Here is an 8,168-nt window from a genome sequence, read left to right on the forward strand (position 1 = left end):
TTTTCGAATACACATGCTCACCCTTTTGCCATGTATGTGACATCCAAGTCAGCTTTCAGCTTGGAATACAGTGGAGGCTAAGATCTAGCAAATTTATTCTCAGTTTTCATTTCCATCAGTAGATAGATTGAGGCTATTCAGACAAAAGGAATTATGCACCACTTCATCTACATGGATCCGCTGGGATAGCGTACAACACGGTGAGGGCAACGCCAGCTGTCCAGGGAGCAGGAAAATATGGTGGGAGAGGTGCCAGGGCTGGAGGCACACGTGTGATGTGGAGGTCAGGGGATGGGCTTGGGAACGGGCAGCAGGGAGAGGGGAGAAGGACGTCCGTGCACGGAGCGTCCACTGTGTGCCACGCTCACCCGTTAACGGCTCACGGGACTTGGGGAACACGCGCACACAGATGCGGCAGGCCCCGCTGGTTCCCTCAGGACGTGGTAGCGGGGCGTGGTGGGCCGCCTCTGCTCTACCGGCGGGCAGCCAGGGACTGAGCGACTTCGCACACCGAGCTGACCGCGCGCACCGAGCTGGTCTCAGCCTCCTGCCCCCAGCTCACGTGCGCGGCTCTTTCCTCCCCCGGCATGTGTTTCCTCTCCTCTCCGGCAGCTCCCCACCTCCTAGGAGCACAGTTTGGGGCAGCTTTACTGCATCCGCTCACCGGGCATCCTCGGCTGCACCACCCCGGCGCAGGGATCCGGGCTGCGAAGGGGCTGCGGGCGAGGTGTCCTGCCACGGTGGAGAGAGCTGCCCCGTAGGAGGCAGGGGTGTCAGGGCAGCCAGGGCACTGAACGTGCTCCTGCAGAAGAGGAAGTTTTGCAGGGTCGCTGCCAAGAGAGGCACCGGACTGAGAGGAGGGCCGGGTCACCGCAGGCTCAGAAGCTGTGCTGAGGGCCTCAGGAATTGTCCTAGAGGCGGTGGGAATTACAGAGGAACTTGAAGGAGGTTCTCTCCCCGTGAGCATGCACCGAGGAAAGGTCGTATGTGGACACGGAGGAAGGGGACTGCCGGCCAGCCAGGAGGTGGGTTCTCACCAGGAGCTGACCGTGATTGCACCCTGGTCTCGGACTTGCAGCCTCCAGAACGGGGAGAATCCGATTCCTGTTACTTAAGCCCCTAGTCTCCGGCGCTGTGTCATGGCAGCCCACCTGGCGGAGACGCACACAGCCCTGTGCGTGTTGGCTCTGGAAATCCAGGGCGAGCACAGAATCCTCGCCCCCGTGGAGCTTGCAGTCTAGTGGTGGGGAGAGGGAGGCATGAAATGAACGCTCCTCGCAGACATATGTAGTTACTGTTATGGAAGAGAGTAACAGGGCCTCATTTAGACTATGGAAGACAGGGGAGGACTTCTGAGGACGCGACCTCCAACCCTCAACGTGAAGGATGAGTGGAGGGAGCCTGGCGTGAGCCGAGGAAAGGGCATCACAGGCTCGGGGAGGGTGCGTGTGAGGCCCCCGGGTGAGAAAGGGCTTGGAGAGAAACTGACAAGACACAGTGTCCCCAGAGCAGGGAGGGACATGAAATCAGACTGGGAGCTCCTGGGGGCAGGTCGCTCAGGAACTGGCAGGTCTTGCTGAGAGGGTTACATTTATGTGCTCATTAAAGGGTTTAAGTGGAGAAGTGAAATGATCCAATGTTCAGGTTTAAAAGAGAACTCTGAATAATGTGAGAATCAGATGGGAGGGGTGGGACGTGCTGTCTGTTCCGTCCTGGATTGGGGGTCCCGAGCAGCTGGCGGACTAGAGAGAAGTGGTTCACGTGGAGGCCAGTGCATAGGATGGGTGGCGGGGAGGGAACAGGCACAACAGCTGGGAGAGGGTGAGTTTGAGGCCACTGAGTCTGGCGGGGAGCTGGAAGCATATGGGCCTGTGGTTCAGGAGACAGAGCCAGCCTGCGCGGAAAGAAGGGAACACAGCAGGCCCGAGGCCGCCGTCCTTAGAGACACCTGATGGCACGGCTGGCCCTCGGCTGGTGTCTGGGACCTCGGCTCTCAGGGTGCCCCCGTCACCAGTGAACCGACAAGGCTGGTTTTCCGCGCCTAGACTGTCTGCGCAGACCCTGTGGTTTATGGTGGACGCCGGCTTTCCTTCCGGGAGTCTGGCGTGTTGCTGTGTGCCAGGTGGAGGGCGTCCACATGCGCAGCCCTCGGATACAGCCCTGAGCTCTGAGTCTCTCCTGGGCGTCCCTGGGCTGAAACCTCACACGCGCGTGGCTGCATTTTCATTGCTGGGGAAGAGCGAGCTCCGTGCAGCCCCCGTGGGAGGCGGAGAGCACGGAAGCCTCACACGGATTCTCTGGACCCGCCCGTGTCTCTGTCCCTTATGATTCGGCCGGTATCCTCAGCATGTCTCCGATAAATCTCAGCCATGAGCACAAGCCGCCCCGAGTCTCGGGAGTTCTAGCGAATCTCAGAATGATGGGGTGGTCTTGGGGACCCCGACAGTCTCAGGATTTAAATTTGGGAGCGATCAGCATGTAGGAAAAAACCGTAACCACGTGACCGTACGAGATTTCCGCCCCCCGCCCCCCAGCCCAGGAAGCGTGAGTAGGACCCTGAGGATCTCCGCAAGTTAGGAGTGAGCGGGGGACAGGAACCACGAAGGAGGGGAGGACTCAGGCAGCCGGAGAGAGGAATGTCTGCAGACTTAGCAAGGTCACTGACGGCCTTGGCCAGCAGTCCTGTGGGCAGTGGTGGGGAGAGCTGGCTTGTTAGGGGGTGAGGAGGGTGGAAGGAACAGAGAGGGACGTGGGGAGGTGTAAACATATTGTTTGTAAGACAGAAAAACAACTTGATCACTTGTTTTCTCATGTATTAAGTGTCTGCTGCATGACAGGCTCTAGGCCAGACGTGAGTGATGCAGTGAGCACAGGGTGTGGTCCAGACCTCACGGAGTCTGTGGTCCAGCTGAGTGTTTGAAAAGCAAAGTGCACAAGGCCGTGCGGCTGTTGCATCTAGCCCGAGGGCTTCTTTGACTAAGTGACCTTGAATCTGCGAATTGATGAATAACTAGGAATGTGTTGAAGTCCGGGGAGTAGAAAAAGGGAAAAAGGTCATTTCAGGCAGAGGGAAGAATATATATGGGCTGAGGACCTAGAGAAGGTGGAGGGCTCTGGCTTCTAGAAGGGATTGATTCTGACCGGCGGAAATACCTCAACATGTAACAGAAAAAGGAAAAGAGGATAGGTTTTAAAAGAATAGATAGAGCTACAGGTAAGGCTTAGGACGGGCGGTAAGACACCGAGCTTTCTTGTATGATGACGTTCATTCTCTTGTGGGGCAGGGTTTTGTTTTGTTTTGTTTTGTTTTGTTGTTTTCTTCCCATCCCTGTTCTGAGATCTAGCGCATTTGGGGGCTAGAAAAATAGAAGGGATCTTTGGTAATATAACACGAGATGGAGAAGAGGGAGACATTCTTTCAGCATTGTAACACACCAGAGATGGGCGAGCATGGGGGAAAGGCTGCTGTCATTGTTGTTCTTGGTTCTGTCCCCAGGAGGGCTTTTCCACCTCCCCTTCCTCCACCCTGACATCTGAAATTCAAGCTCCCTGCAGCAGTGAAACCAGACAGAGTGGAATAACTGATCAGTCATGTCAGGGGACAAGCACAAGGAAAGGCATTACTCTGGCTGGGCGGTGGAGAACAGAGGTGTGGGCAAGGATGACGGGGTAGGGACTCCTGGAGGTCTAGGACCTGGCGTGCTGTGCCCTGGAGGACCTGGGAGACTCATTTAATAAGGTCCTGAATCTCCGCTCTCCGACGGACTTGATAGTTACTGGAATATGCCTCTTGACTCTAAAATAAGGCAGAATCAGGATGTTCCTCTAGACTCGAGTCCGTAGCCTGACCTGTCAACAGCGAGACCGTGTCCCCTCTCTCCTCGTATCATGGGAGATGCAGTGTTGGGTTCTGCTGAGTAGGTGGTGGTGAGGTCTTCCACTCACAGCAGGATCATGAGCTTGTGAGGAGAGTGGAGAAAGTGGACGATAATCTTGTAGAGAAGCAGCAACAGAGCCGACGAGGGAAGCCTGTGTGGGTGGCTGGTCAGAGCTTCCACTGGAGATGCCAACTTCACGGTGGTCCCACATGCTCGGGGGTGTGGAGCCCGGTTGCCAGAGTCACGACGGCGAGCCTCAGGCAGAGGGTGGAACGGTCTTCGTGGGCTCTGCTGTGGAGCCCCAGACAGTCAGTGGGGCAAGGAAGGTGGGAACGTTGGAAGATCGAACTTGAGGTGCTGGAACACGGACTTTAAGCACACAGGGAAAGAAGAAACAGAGGCAGAGGCAGAGAAATAAAGATGGGGACGTGTGTATGGGGGGCCGTCAAGGATCTGGACTCGCTAGAATAAGTGTAAGGGGAGCAGTGAGAGGTCGGGAAGGGTCGTAACTTGTGGTTGGGGGGCAGGATGTTTAAATCTATGACCTCAGAGGTGGAGAAGTGGTGAGGAATAAACAAGCGAGCTCAGGATGTGGTCTTCGGAGGCCCACACGGACCTTCGTCATCACCGGGTCCCTCTCTTTGATGCGACATTCACACCGCTTTTCTCTCTCCTTTTAGCCTCGGATGCACCTCTCATCTCAGCTACGCTTTTTCCACTTTCTGGTCCAGCAAGAGAAACTCACAGCATCTTTTCTTACTTCCGGAGAAATTTATTCCACATGTGTCTGATTCATTTGCGTTTACAGAAACTCGACATCTCCAGTGTCCAAAAACCCTTTCAACTATTTTTTTCTTCCCTTTCTTAGAAACAGGAAGTTGTGTTTGGCTGAGGGCAAACTCTTCCAGTGCCCCTGGGACTTACAAGTTGTTTGGAATGAGGAACGATGAGGGCTGGGGAAGACTCTTCTCTCCTTTCCTGGGGCAATTGTGTGTCTGCCAGGGGTAGGCTGGGCAGCTCGTGGGGCTGGAAGACTAGCCAGGACTTTCCTGTCTCTCGTCGCTGAGCCCCAGGCCTGAGGGAAAGTGTGTCCTAAAAGAGACAGGTGCGTTTGAAGGCTCCTGTGTTCCTCTCTTCCAGCACTAGCATCTCAGCTCAGGCTCTGCTTTTGCGCTGGGTCTCATCTTTCTCTTCCCAGTACTTGAGCAGGGTCTTGTTTTGGGGGGTGTGGGTTGGCTGACACTACTGGGAAGGTGACACTAGCCAGGAAGGCCCACTACCTCCCCAGTGGAGTATCAGAGAAGGTCCCCATGTGAAGAAGCAGGAACAGAGCTGTAACGGGGTGCACCTGTTCTGATACACCTGGCCAGGTTGTTGGGAAGAAGTGTTGACCTGAAGAGCAGACAGGTGGCTGGGAGGGGCTGACGTGGTGCCCGCGAGGCAGGGGCAGCAGGGGGGTCGCAACCCAACCGCCCTGCTCACTCAGCGCTCCAACTTCCAGTTCCCTTTGCGAGTTATTTCGTTTTGTTTAGAACTGTTTTGAATGTAAGGTCGATCTGACCACAGTACGTCTCTAGTGATTACCTAGATTGAACCAGCAAAAACAGCAGCTTAGGTTGGTGCCTTCTCTCTCTCTCATATTCCGCAGGCAGCTTTCTCGAAGCTACAAGCTCGGCGGAGGACCACGGGGAAAGGTGCCGTACTAGGAGAGACCTTTCTCAGAAAGACACGCCATCCTGCAGCCGAGGCCACCACAGGCAGTGAACCCCGGTTTGCGTGCCTCCCGGGCATGGGTGCTACTGCCTCTCTCCCGTCCTAGGACTCACGGGCAGTGCCTGCTCAGGACCCTGGGCTGGCTGAGTGTCTAATCGACGGTGGAATTAGGGGAGGAGGGCGCTGCCGGGGATACACGTCTCTCCACTCCGCACGGAGCACACCCTGGGTGGAGGAGGACAGGTGTTGAGACGGTGACTTAGCCTTTGGCCTAAAATGCTGTCGTCACAGTCTTCGTCGCGCTCACCCCGTCTCGTGTTTGACTTTGACCGTGTACTTAGTAATCTAGCTTCAACTCACCCTAGAGGCGAGAGGAAGTGACGCGACTATGGCAGGAGAAATCTGGAAATCTGGAAATCCAAGGATAGCACTAGCCTCTGGTAACTTCCATGTTTCTGGTCACTCTTATGGACAAACCATTCCTAATTCCCCAACAGCCACGGGTGCCCCGCTGCTTCCCGGAGGGGCTTGGAGATCTGAGGCATAGCGTACAGAGCCCAGATCGCTGTGGGCTCGGGAGCCTCTTTCCCCGCGACCAGGTGAGACTCGGACTCTGGGGGACTCAGGCCGCGTGTGAAGGCCTGGCGCACAGCAGAGGTACCACCTCACTTCACAGGCCTGAGAGTGAAGCTGTGACAAAGCCACTCTATCTGTCTGGACCACACAGAGATATCACAGCAAAGCAAAAGATAACATATTCTTGAGAACATTCCTCTTGTTCCTGTCCTTTTTGTTTGTTTATTTGTTTGTTTTGGTGGTGGTAGGAAGGCTTGGTAAAAATGAAGAGGGCTCCAGGGGAAAGCAAGAAGAACTAATGTTTGGATGCTAGGAAGGAGGAAAAGTCCTCAGTAAGAGGGTCCACTGGCTAAAATGCCCAAACACGAAGGATCGAAAGCTAGTGGACGTCATCAGAGAGCAAGGTGTGGAGCTGGTGGGAAGACATTCCCATCACCCCTGGGAGAGAAGGGTGGTTTACTAAAGCGGGCCGGGGAACGTGCTTCTGTAAATTCACAAAGCCCTCTGGTCCGCTACAGGAGAATAAAGGGCAGAGAATAAACCCCAGACAAGGATTCACTTGTCTCACGGACAGAGGTTGGAAATGGACTTCGATGCTAATGTACCACCTTTGAAATATTTCTGGCAGGAGCTCGGAGGATCCAGAGGAATGACCCAGTTACCTGCTGAGTCAGGGCCTTGTGGACTTGCACGAGGAGGCACCACGACCGTTTCTGCGAGGAACTCTAGCTGGAAAATGCAAGCTCTCAGCAGAGGAAATGCAACCTTCCCTTCTCTGGGCTAGAAGGGTGGTCGTGGTAGGCTGGGGGAAATGATGGCGTGGTCTCTCTCTGGTAGGCAGATCTGTTTCCTGAGTCCCTGAGCTGCAGCTGTTGAGTTTCCAGCCACAAACAAGTATGTATTCTGTGAGCCTCGCTGAGGCCACACAGCAAGGAAGAGCCAAGCTGGATTCCATTCTGCTTTGCGCATCAGCAGCCCAGCTGCCAGCTGAACTCCAGGGCAAGCTCTGCGCCTGGTAACGACGCAGAGGCTCTAGGTACGGCACAGCTGGACTGGCCTGGGTGGTTAATGGGGACACACCTGGCCTTGACTATTCGGGGAAGAGTGAGAAATGGAAGGAGATGAAGGGTTGCAGGGACATACGATCCATCTCAGTAAAGCCGGTTCACAGCAAGGACAGATCTGGCTTTCCTGGTCGTCAGCAACGTGCCAGTGTGTGTGTGACTGTTTATGCCTAGGTAAGCCCGGCCTCCCACTCACTAAAAGCCGGCAGTCGGGGAAAAGTGGTCCGCGGTGTCCACGGCCACCGTGTAGAGTGTGCACCACAAGAAGACGACCAGCTGAGGACACGGTAGGGGCTGACATCCCTGCCTGTTTGCCCTGCCTGTGTCCCAACGGCCCGAGTCCTCCCAGCGGGCACCTTTTCCTCATTTACACAAGGGTTCCAGGCCACTTTTTACTTGAAGGGGTCTTGAGAGAAAGCTAAAGGGAAGGACAAGGGGGGTGGGGTCAATGGTGACAGGAAAAGGGACGATGCAAATTTAGATATTTTCCTCCTTTTCCCTAGAATGTCATTTCTTGATGTCGTCTGTTCCTTTTCGCCCACTATGACCAAGGACTGAGCTCCCTCTACGCCAGACCATATGGAAGTCGAGCTGGGGGCTTCATCTGACCAGGAAGAGATGAGGTGACATGGAGGGAAGATGGGGTTTGGGAGGCTCTCAGGCAGGTTTCAGGTGGCTAAGTGGGGAAGGTCAGGCTATGTAAAAGGGCTGATTGGGACAGTTGCAACTCGCCTGGGTCAAAAGAGTTGTGAGCTGGGAATGACATTTGGCGTGGAGAGAAGGCGCTGAGGTCATTGGGATGATGTTACTTGGAAACAGGTGCAGCATTCCTCAGATGCGAGGAGACTCTTGTATCTCTGCCTGGTCAGTGTGTACATGTGAGGACGAGGACATATGCAGAGTGGCGTGGCATGGGCTTTCTCGGGAATAACGTTGT

The sequence above is a fragment of the Stenella coeruleoalba genome (assembly GCF_951394435.1).
Source record: "Stenella coeruleoalba genome assembly, chromosome: 8".
NCBI classification, from domain to species: domain Eukaryota; kingdom Metazoa; phylum Chordata; class Mammalia; order Artiodactyla; family Delphinidae; genus Stenella; species Stenella coeruleoalba.